The sequence below is a fragment of the Salvelinus sp. IW2-2015 genome, linkage group LG14 (genome assembly GCF_002910315.2).
Source record: "Salvelinus sp. IW2-2015 linkage group LG14, ASM291031v2, whole genome shotgun sequence".
Lineage (NCBI taxonomy): Eukaryota > Metazoa > Chordata > Actinopteri > Salmoniformes > Salmonidae > Salvelinus > Salvelinus sp. IW2-2015.
In genome coordinates, this window is record NC_036854.1 from 39,103,808 (window position 1) to 39,114,652 (window position 10,845).

The window sequence follows — 10,845 nt, forward strand, 5'->3', positions numbered from 1 at the left end:
TTATGCAATTTATTGTAGCAAACTTATGGGTGGGAAGAAATAAGTATTGTGTGTCAATACATCAAAAGTCTTTCATCTCAATAATTTTGTTATAGTACCCTTTTGTTGTGTTCGGCAGAATAGACAGAAGTCGAAACGTTTTCTAGTAAGTCTTCACAAGGTTTTCTCAGCCACTGTTGCGGTTATTTTGGCCGCAATTCCTCCATGCAGATCTCCTCTAGAAACAGTGACTGTTTTGGGGCTGCTGTTGCTCGGCAACAACAGAGCTTTTCAACTGCCCTCCAAAGATTTCTCTATGCGGGTTGAGATCTGGGAAGACTGGCTAGGCACTCCAGAGGACCTTGAAATGCTTCTTACGAAGCCACTCCTTCGTTGCCACGGTTTGGGGTGTGTTTGGGATATTGTCAATGCTGAAAGCACCCCAGCCACGTTTCAATCTTCATGGAAGTTACAGGTCTGTGAGAGCCAGAAATCTTGCTTGTTTGTAGGTGACCAAATACTTATTTTCCACCATCATTTGCAAATAAATTCATAAAAAATCCTACAATGTGATTTTCAGGAATTTTTTTTCTCATTTTGTCTGTCATAGTTGAAGTGTACCTATGATGAAAATTACAGGCCTCTCTCATCTTTTTAAGTGGGAGAACTTGCACAATTGGTGGCTGACTAAATACTTTTTTGCCCCACTGTATTTTTGACAACTTATACTTTTACTCCACTATATTCCCGAAGAAAAAAAATGTACTTTCTATTCCATACATTTTCCCTTACACCCAAAAGTACTCAATATATTTTTTATGTTTAGCAGGACAGGAACATTTTCTAATTCACGCACTTAAAGGGACAATCCCTGGTCATCCCTACTGCATCGGATCTGGTGGACTCACTAAACACAAATGCTTTGTTGGCTAGCCCCTGGCTATCCGAAATAAATAAAAATAAATATAATTGTGCCGTCTGGTTTGCTTAATATAAGGAATTTGATTTTACTTTTTATACTTAAGTATATTTTTGCAATTACATTTACTTTGATACTTCTCTTTACTAAAATCCTTGCCCCAAAAAATGTAGTTACTATCTTTAAGCCTTTGTCTGAGGGGAAATGTATCCATGACTGTTATAGGGGTCTACCGTCCTGCCTCACCTAACCTTTGGGGCACTCGAGGAGTTAACTAGGTTACTGTCTTCTTTCACTAAATCAGAAGTTATTATCCTGGGTGACATAAAACATGATTGGGAAATGCAGGCTTCAGACAATCTAAAAGACATCTGTAACGATCTAAACCTAACCCAGCTTGTGACTAAGTCTACATAGCCCAACGGTAAAGATCCTTCAAAGTCAACTCTGATTGATCTTATTTTAATGAATACACCAGAGTAATATGTTTCTACTGGTGTCTTCACCCAAGACATTAGTGACCATTGCCCAGTTGTCTGTGTTAAAGATGTTAAAATACAAAAACCTAAGCCTCGTGTCATCACAAAGAGGAACTTAAAAAACTTCAGTGAACAGGCATTGTTCTATGATTTTTATTTTAGTGACCTTGATTGTATTTCAGCTATCCCTGACTGGACTTAGCTTTGAGCCTTTTTGCAGATGTCTTCAATACTATTGTGGATAATCAATCAGGTAGATCGAATGCCTAGTACACAAAATAATTCTCAGAAGTAATTCATAAAAGAGATGATGCTTGGGTCAAGGACAGGAACACAGGATTAGGCCCGGACTAAAAAGGTTTTATGCAACTGAAGGATTATTGTGTAAGACAAATCAGAAAGCCTAAATCTGATTATAATGTAACTGCACTTCTGGATTGTAATCGGAACCCGGCTAAATTCTGGAAAACTGCAAAATCCCTGAAGGGTCCTCCTTTCTGCCACAACAAAATAATTTAAACACCGACCTCATTACGAAGTAAAATGCTGTCATCGATGCATTTAATCACAATTCTATTTCAGCGGGCTATCTCTTTGAAAGAACTTCTAAGCCTATTCGCAATGATATTGGGATAGATGCTGATACTGTAGGGGAAACTTGCTAAATGATCAGAGGAAGGATAGTCAAAGCTTTTCGTTTAGGCTATTTACAGAAAAATAAGTCCTGGATGCTTTGCTAGCAATAGACAACAAGAAATCCACAGGGGCCAACTAAATGGACCCTGGTCTGCTTAAGTGTGCAGTGCTCATCGTTTTTGGCTCAATTAAACCATATTTTTGATTTTAACATTGTTATCAGGAAATATACAAAAAGTATGGAAATCAGCTCTTAATAATTATCGCCCCATTTCCTTCCTTCTTAAGATTGTTGAATCCTTGGTTAATGTACAACTTTACTCTTTATTATCTAAGAAATGTTGAACGTATGTTGAATGTAAACCAATCAGGGTTTAGACCTGGGCACAGCACTATTACAGCAACCACATTAGTTGTTAATGATCTTGTCGATGCTTTGTTTGTGGACCTGTCAAAAGCTTTTGATACAGTTGATGATGCTATTTTACTGAGTAAGTTGTCCTCGACAGGCCTGAGCTCTGATGCCTGTACATGGTTTCATGATTATCTTAGTGACAGAACTCAAGCCATCCTGGTTGATGGGGTTTAAGTCTGAATTTCTTGAAGTACAGGACATAAATGTGTACAACAGGGGTAGATTATGTTCTCTTCACTATTTATACAAACACCATTGGTCAATCTGTCAATTTCTTTTGACTGAATCCATTTGCGGATGATACTATTATGTATGCTACTGCCCCGACTGTTGATTGGGCTGTGTCAAAGCTACAGTCAGATTGTAATATGACGCTATGCAGGAATCCCTTGCTGATTTAATATGGGCACAACAAAATACAAAATATTTTGTTTTTAAACTCTCATAAGAATGTTTCAGATTAACTATATGTTCACTCAATAGATGGTACTCCAATTGAAAGTGCTACCAAATACAAATACTTAGGCATTTGACATTTAAAAAACATATACAGTGCATTCGGAAAGTATTGACTTTTTAGACATTTTGTTTCGTTACAGCCTTATTCTAAAATGGATTAAAACAGGTTTTTCCCTCATCAATCAACACACAATACCAAATAATGCTAATGCAAAATAGGTTTTTAGAAATGTTATAAAAATATATAACAAATAAAAACATGAATACCTTATTTACATAAGTATTCAGACCCTTCGCTATGAGACTCGAAATTGAGTTCAGGTGCATCCTGTTTCTACACCCTGATTGGATTCCACCTGTGGTAAATTCAATTGATTGGACATGATTTGGAAAGGCACACACGTGTCTATATAAGGTCCCACAGTTGACAGTGCATGTCAGATCAAAAAAGCCATGAAGTCAAGGAATTGTCCATAGAGCTCCGAGACAGGATTGTGTCGAGGCACAGATCTGGGGAAGGGTACCAAAACATTTCTGCAGCATTGAAGGTCCCTAATAACACAATGGCCTCCATCATTCTTAAATGGAAGAAGTTTACAACCACCAAGACCATTCCTAGAGTTGGCCCGCCCGGCTAAACTGAGCAATCGGGGAAGAAGGGCCTTGGTCAGGGAGGTGACCAAGAACCCGATGGTCACTCTGACAGAGCGCTAGATTTCTTTAAGCATCAGCTTTAACTTTAAGCATCAGCTGTCAGAGCAGCTTACCGATCACTGCACCTGTACACAGCCAATCTGTAAATAGCACACCCAACTACCTCATCCCCATATTATTACTTACCCTCTTGCTCTTTTGCATCATCATCTGCACATCTATCACTCCAGTATTAATATTAAATTGTAATTATTTCGCCTCTGTGGCCTGTTTATTGCCTACCTCCCTACTCTTCTACATTTGCACACACTGTACATATATTTTTCTATTTTTGTTTTCTATTGTGTTATTGACTATATGTTTGTTTATGTGTAACTCTGTGTTGTTGTTTATGTCACACTTCTTTGGTTTATCTTGGCCAGGTCGCAGTTGTAAATGAGATCTTGTTCTCAACTGGCCTACCTGGTTAAATAAAGGTGAAATAAAAATATATATATTTTAAATTCCTCTGTCGAGATGGGAGAACCTTCCAGAAGGACAACCATCTCTGCAGCACTCCACCAATCAGTATTTTATGGTAGAGTGGGCAGACGGAAGCCACTCCTCAGTAAAAGGCACATGACAGCCCGCTTGGAGTTTTCCAAAAGGCACCTAAAGGATTCTCTGGCCTGAATGCCAAGGGTCACGTCTGAAGGAAATCTGGCACCATCCCTACGGTGAATCATGGTGGTGGCAGCATCATGCTGTGGGGATGTTTTTCAGAGACAGAGACTGGGAGACAAGTCAAGATCGAGGCAAAGATGAACGGCGCAAAGTACAGAGAGATCCTTGATGAAAACCTGCTCCAGAGTGCTCAGGACCTCAGACTGGGGCGAAGGTTCACCTTCCAACAGGACCACGACCCTAAGCACACAGCCAAGACATCGCAGGAGTGGCATCAGGATAAGTCTTTGAATGTCCTTGAGCAGCCCAGCCAGAGACTTCAAACTGATCGAACATCTCTGGAGAGACCTGAAAATAGCTGTGCAGCGACGCTCCCCATCCAGCCTGACAGAGCTTGAGAGGATCTGCAGAGAACAATGGGAGAAACTCCCCAAATACAGGTGTGCCAAGCTTGTAGAGTCATACCCAAGAAGACCCGAGGCTGTAATCAATGCCAAAGGTGCTTCAACAAAGTACTGAGTAAAGGGTCTGAATACTTAAGCAAATGTAATATTTCAGTTGTTGTTTTTTTATACATTTGCAAAAAAACAAAACAAAACAAAACAAAAAAACATTTTGGGGTGTTGTGTCTAGACTAAACAATGTAATCCATTTTAGAATAAGACTGTAATGTAACAAAATGTGGGAAAAGTCAAGGGGTCTGAATACTTTCCGAATGCACTGTATTTCTTTTCCCAAATCATAGTCTAAAACGTTCTAATCATTCCATCATCATTCAACTAAAATCAAACTTAACTTACACTGAATGTTCTACAAAAGTAAATTGTGCATCTATTTCTCTGAAACCCACAGCATGAATGATTCGGAGATGCTTTGCTTTTGTCAGGGTGTTGTCCACATGATCCTCCCTTTTATCCCCATCTTCTGACAGAAGATTCCTTTGTCCTGTCTTTCTTCTTTCAATTTACACACACAACAACTGTAGTGTAGACATGTTTGTGATTTAACTGTAATAAGGTTGATATAGTAGTCTATTAAAGTAATCAGACCGAATTATTTAACTAAATGTTCCTTTTACTATATGTACATGTAACTGCTTTGCTTTACATAGCAAAGAAACACTTTTTAAACTTCCATTACCACAAAAAATWATTTTAAAGAGCTAAAGCAAGCCCCACAAATTTACTTGTAAAGTTACCATCTAGTTAAATATGTTATTAACACTTAATAAATTATGAGTACCTGCAAAGTTGACAAAAAAATTAAATAATCCTAGGAAACAATATCCTCCTTTTGCAAATAGTTATAAATATTTTGGTGTGGGGTATTTCAATCCTACCTCTTGAGCTCATTCTGCACCACATCATCCATCTGAGGACAAAATGTAATTTAACCCCTGTAGACAAAAATGATTTATCCTCAGACACACATTTTGATCAGAAGCCAAAAAATGAAGGCAACACCAACTTCAGAGTATGGACCATGTTGATGCTCTCTCTCTCTCTCTCTCTKATTTTTTTCACTCTCCATCAATATCTGTCTCTTTCAGGGGTGACTCAGATCGACCCTTTAAATTACCTGATGCAGAGAGAGGGATAATGCCAGGGGCCAACCTCAAAGAGCGTCTTGCTCTCTCTCTCTCGCTCTCTCTCCCCATCTCTCTATCTATCTCCTCTCTTTCAAGTTTCGCACAAACCAATCCCCTCACCCTACTCCATCTTTGTGTGACACCGCTGGGCACTTTAAAGGATGGCTCATCCTCGGCATGGGAAGATGGGCCACTGTAACAGAGCCACATGAAGGACTAGCATGACTAGCTTGAGCCTTTTGGTGGTATAAAGCTGAGAGATGTCTTTGTAAAGTGCAATGCAGGCTACAGTTCGGGGGTGTGTGTGTGTGAGAGAGAGAGAGAGAGAGAGAGAGAGAGAGAGAGAGAGAGAGAGAGAGAGAGAGAGAGAGAGAGAGAGAGAGAGAGAGAGAGAGTTCCTCAGTAGGGAATCAATGGAAATTACATTCCTAACTGCAAACAGAGTGGTGCGTAATCAATCGAGAACTGCAGACAAACATCGGCAGCCATTTTTTAGAGACACAGGGGGGATAAATGGACACATACACACACAGGATACTGTTTACATGGTGGCACTTTCTACCCTCCATTCATTTTAAACACATTACTGCATGGACACTCAAGCTCTTTATGTTTGCCACAATAGAAAAAGAGATTTAAAAGCTAGTTCTATATTTTTGTTGTACTTCATTGTGGTTTATTGGTGAATGTGTGTAGAATTAATAATGAAAAGCACTATGTTTAACAAGAGGATTACAACAACAAAAAAGTATACCATTTTGTTCATCACTCAAACTATGTAAGGAGTCACTTAGGAACCTAATTAACAATCGTTAATGGAAGCTTCTCTAATGTCAAACAAGTAAAGTGTGGTTTACCGCAGGGCAGCTCTCTAGGCCCTCTACTCTTTTTGATTTTTACCAATGACCTGCCACTGGCATTAAACAAAGCATGAGTGTCAATGTATGCTGTTGATTTAACCATATACGCATCAGCAACCACAGCTAATGAAGTCACTGAAACCCTAATGAAGTCACTGAAACAAACAGTTGCAGTCTGTTTTGGAATGGGTGGCCAGTAATAAACTGGTCCTGAACATCTCTAAAACTAAGAGCATTGTATTTGGTACAAATCATTACCTAAGTTCTAGACCTCAYCTGAATCTGGTAATGAATGGTGTGGCTGTTGAACAAGTTGAGGCGACTAAATTACACCACACTCCAAAAAGCAAGTCCTGCAGGCTCTAGTTTTGTCTTATCTTGATTACTGTCCAGTCGTGTGGTCGAGTGCTGCAAGGAAAGACCAAGTTAAGCTGCAGCTGGCCCAGTACAGAGCAGCACGTCTTGCTCCTCATTGTAATCAGAGGGCTGATATAAATACTATGCATGCCTGTCTCTCTTTGTTGTAAGAGTTGAAGAGAGACTGACTGCGTCACATCTTCTTTTTATAAGAAAAATAAATGTGTTAAAAATCCCAAATTGTTTGCATAGTCAACTTACACACAGCTCTGACACACACCTACACCCCCCCCCCCCCCCCCCCCCCCCCCCCCCCAGACACCCACCAGGATCTTTTTCACGTCCCCCAAATCCAGAAACAAATTCAAGAAAGCGTACAGTATAATAGAGCCCAATTATTGCATGGAACTTCCATTCTACTCACCTATTGCTTCAAGGTGAACAGCCATAACCTGGTTTCAAAAAAAATACAGCACACCTCATTGACAACACGCCCTCTCCCCACTGTTGACCTAGATAGTTTGGTGTGTATGTATTGATATGTTTAGGCTACGTTTGCCTTTTGGTAAAAAAGTATAATAATTTATGTAGTTCTGTCCTTGAGCTGTTGTCCTATTAATGTCTGTATTATGTCAGTTTCATGTTTTGTGGTGGACCCCAGGAAGAGACTGCTGCTTTTGCAACAAGCTAATGGGGATCCTAATTAAAAATACCAAATAGCAAATGTGTGAACTTCATCAAAAAAAGTTAATTACATTAAAAAATATGTAATCTACATGTAGTTTGTTTCATGTGTCATTAAAGATGAAAGGCTTAGCATGAGCACCCACCAAATTCTGATTAACGACAAGGAACATTCTTGAATTGTGAAGAACTTCACTGAGGGCTTCCTTGTCCCTCATAGGTCTATGAGACTACACCATTGCCCATTGTAGATGGTAACTTATGTTAAGGGTTTGCATTTGTGCATTCCATTAGACGAGAGAGAGAGAGAGAGGAGAGAGAAGAAGAGAGAAGAGAGAGAGAGAGAGAGAGAGAGACGAGAGAGAGAGAAGAGAGACGAGAGAAGAGAGAGAGAGAGAGACGAGAGAGAAGAGAGAGAGAGAAGAGAAGAGAGAGGAGAGAGAGAGAAGAGAAAATGCGGGTTACTCTCACCAGTAACCAGAAAGAGAGGAATAGTCATGTCATGTACATTAGTCATATGTACATTAGTAATCAACATGGCAGTCTATGTAATCCTAGCATCTGCTCTCCCCTCCAACCCATTCACAGAATGATGGTCCACAAGAAGTATTATATTGTTCATTAAATTAATAATTAATATTTGTTCATCCACTGAAAACAAAAGCTTGAATATTACAAAGGAAGAAAAAAACAAAATCTGTTACCCGTTGCCAGTGTAAGATCAATAGTGTCATTATTGCATTATTAATACCAATCACATAGATCAACTAAAGGATATACTTCAACACCTACTCAGTATTCAAGGTTTTTCTTTATTTACTATTTTCTACATTGTAGAATAATAGTGAATATATCAAAACGATGAAATAACACTTATGAATCTGTGAATATAGGTAACGAGAAAAGTGTAAAACAATCAAAATACAGTATATTTTCTATTTGAGATTCTTGCCTTGAGGACAAGCTTGCATGCACATCTTGCATATCCTCAACCAGCTTCACCTGGGCTGATTTACTAAAAATCATGAAATCACACATGAAAGACACCAAATTAAAGCTACACATGTTGTGATTTCAAAAAGGATTTACGGCGAAAGCACCCAAACGATTATGTTAGGTCAGTACATCAGCCACAGAAAAAACCAAGCCATTATTCCCAGCCAAAGATAAGGAGTCCACAAAAAGCAGAAATAGAGATAAAATACATCAATAACCCTTTGATGATCTTCATCAGATGATCACTCATAGACATCATATTACACAATACATGTATGTTTTGTTCCGATAATGTGCATATTATATCCACAAATCTCAGTTTAACATTGGTGCCACGTTCAGGAAATGCCTCCAAAATATCCGAGGAAATTGCAGGAGAGCCACATCAAATAACGAAATACTCATCATAAACTTTGATGAAAGATACATGTTTTACATAAATTAAAGCATACACTTGTTCTTAATGCAACCGCATGTTGTCAGATTCAAAAAAAACTTTATGAAGAAAAGCAAACCATGCAAATAATCTAGACGCGCTCAGATATAAAAACACACATTCTCCCCTGTTGCTCAGTCAACAGAAATAACAAATATGACATCAAAATATTCCTTACTTTTGACGATCTTCATCTAGAATGCACTCCACGGAATCCTAAGTCTCCACAATAAATTGTTATTTTGTCGATAATGTCCATATTTATGATTCAAGTATGTACTTCTGCTAGCACGTATTATACACATATCAAACGCCTTCGCGGCAGATTCCAGGCGAACGTCGGACGAAAACTTATAAACTAAAACTTACTAAAAAGATTTTATTAATTTTCACCAGGGGTCGAATTACAACTTGTCAAACTAAGCGTAGATGAATCAATCCTTAGGATGTTGTTATCATAAACATATCCAATAACGTTCCAACCAGAGAAATTCCTTCTTGTGTCTTATAGAAGTATAATGCGAACGCAGCTCAGATATCAGTGAATTGAGGCAGCGTGACAGGAACTGGTCACTCTGCCAAGACCTATCTGACTCCAATACACCCTCCATCCGCCCCACACGCACATAGTAGAACTTCATTCAATGTTCATACAGACTGTTGGACATCCTTAGTGGAAGCGTAGGAAGTGCAAAACAGATCCATATCTCACTTGGGAATTTGACATAGGCGATGAGTTGAAAACTCGACCAGCCTCAGAATTTCCTACTTCCTGTTTGGATTTTTCTCAGTTTTTAGCCTGCCATTATGAGTTTTGTTATACTCACAGACATCATTCAAAGCATTTAGAAACTTCAGATGTTTTAATCCCAATAGTAATAATATGACATATATTAGCATCTGGGACAGGAGTAGGAGGCAGTTCACTCTGGCACGCTATCATCACCAAAGTAAAAAATGCTGCCTCCCCATATCCCTAGAGAATTAATGGCATGTATAAGCACTACGGAGCTTCACGTTGTTTAAGATTGTTTAATACTGTTGGCTCCAGATTTAAAATGAAAAAAGGGAAAATGTACGCACACCACATGCACCTTTCCGTCATTTCCTATTCACGATCGGGACAGAATAACTACCCACCACAAGCGGACCAAGCAGCGTGGCCAGGAGGCAGGACAGAGTGGAGACATTCATGGACCTGGGAGAGAGGAGATGTCAGGACACGAGAGCACTGCCGTGGAAGGCGGAAGCAGAGAAAAAAGGGGCCGTCGTTTACACAGGGTCAACGGCTGGCAAGGCAGACCGGGAGGCCACACCAAAACAGTTTTTTTTAGGGGGGGGGGGGGGCACAACGGGGAGTTGGTGTGGCAGGGCTAACTCCGCTTTGCCTCACGTTAGGTGAGCTTGGTACCTTGGTCAGGCCCCTGTTTTGCGGTGATTTTGAAGCGCTCACGGTGTTCCATGCGCGTTCCCCACAGCTCCGGGTGCGCTTCTGAGCCAGCTTCTTCGCATGTTGCGTGCCTTAAAGGGGCATTCCAGCCAGGACGGATTTGTTGCCAGCCACACGCGCGCCTGGTTCGTGATGCCTCTTTCGGTCTCCAGGGTATCCTTGCTGGCCGCTCTGCGACGGTTCTCCGGTGCGCTATCACAGTGCCCAGATCGCGTCCGGCCTGCTCGCTTCCGCATCGTGGGCGTCCTGTGCTTGCGCTCCGCACGCTGC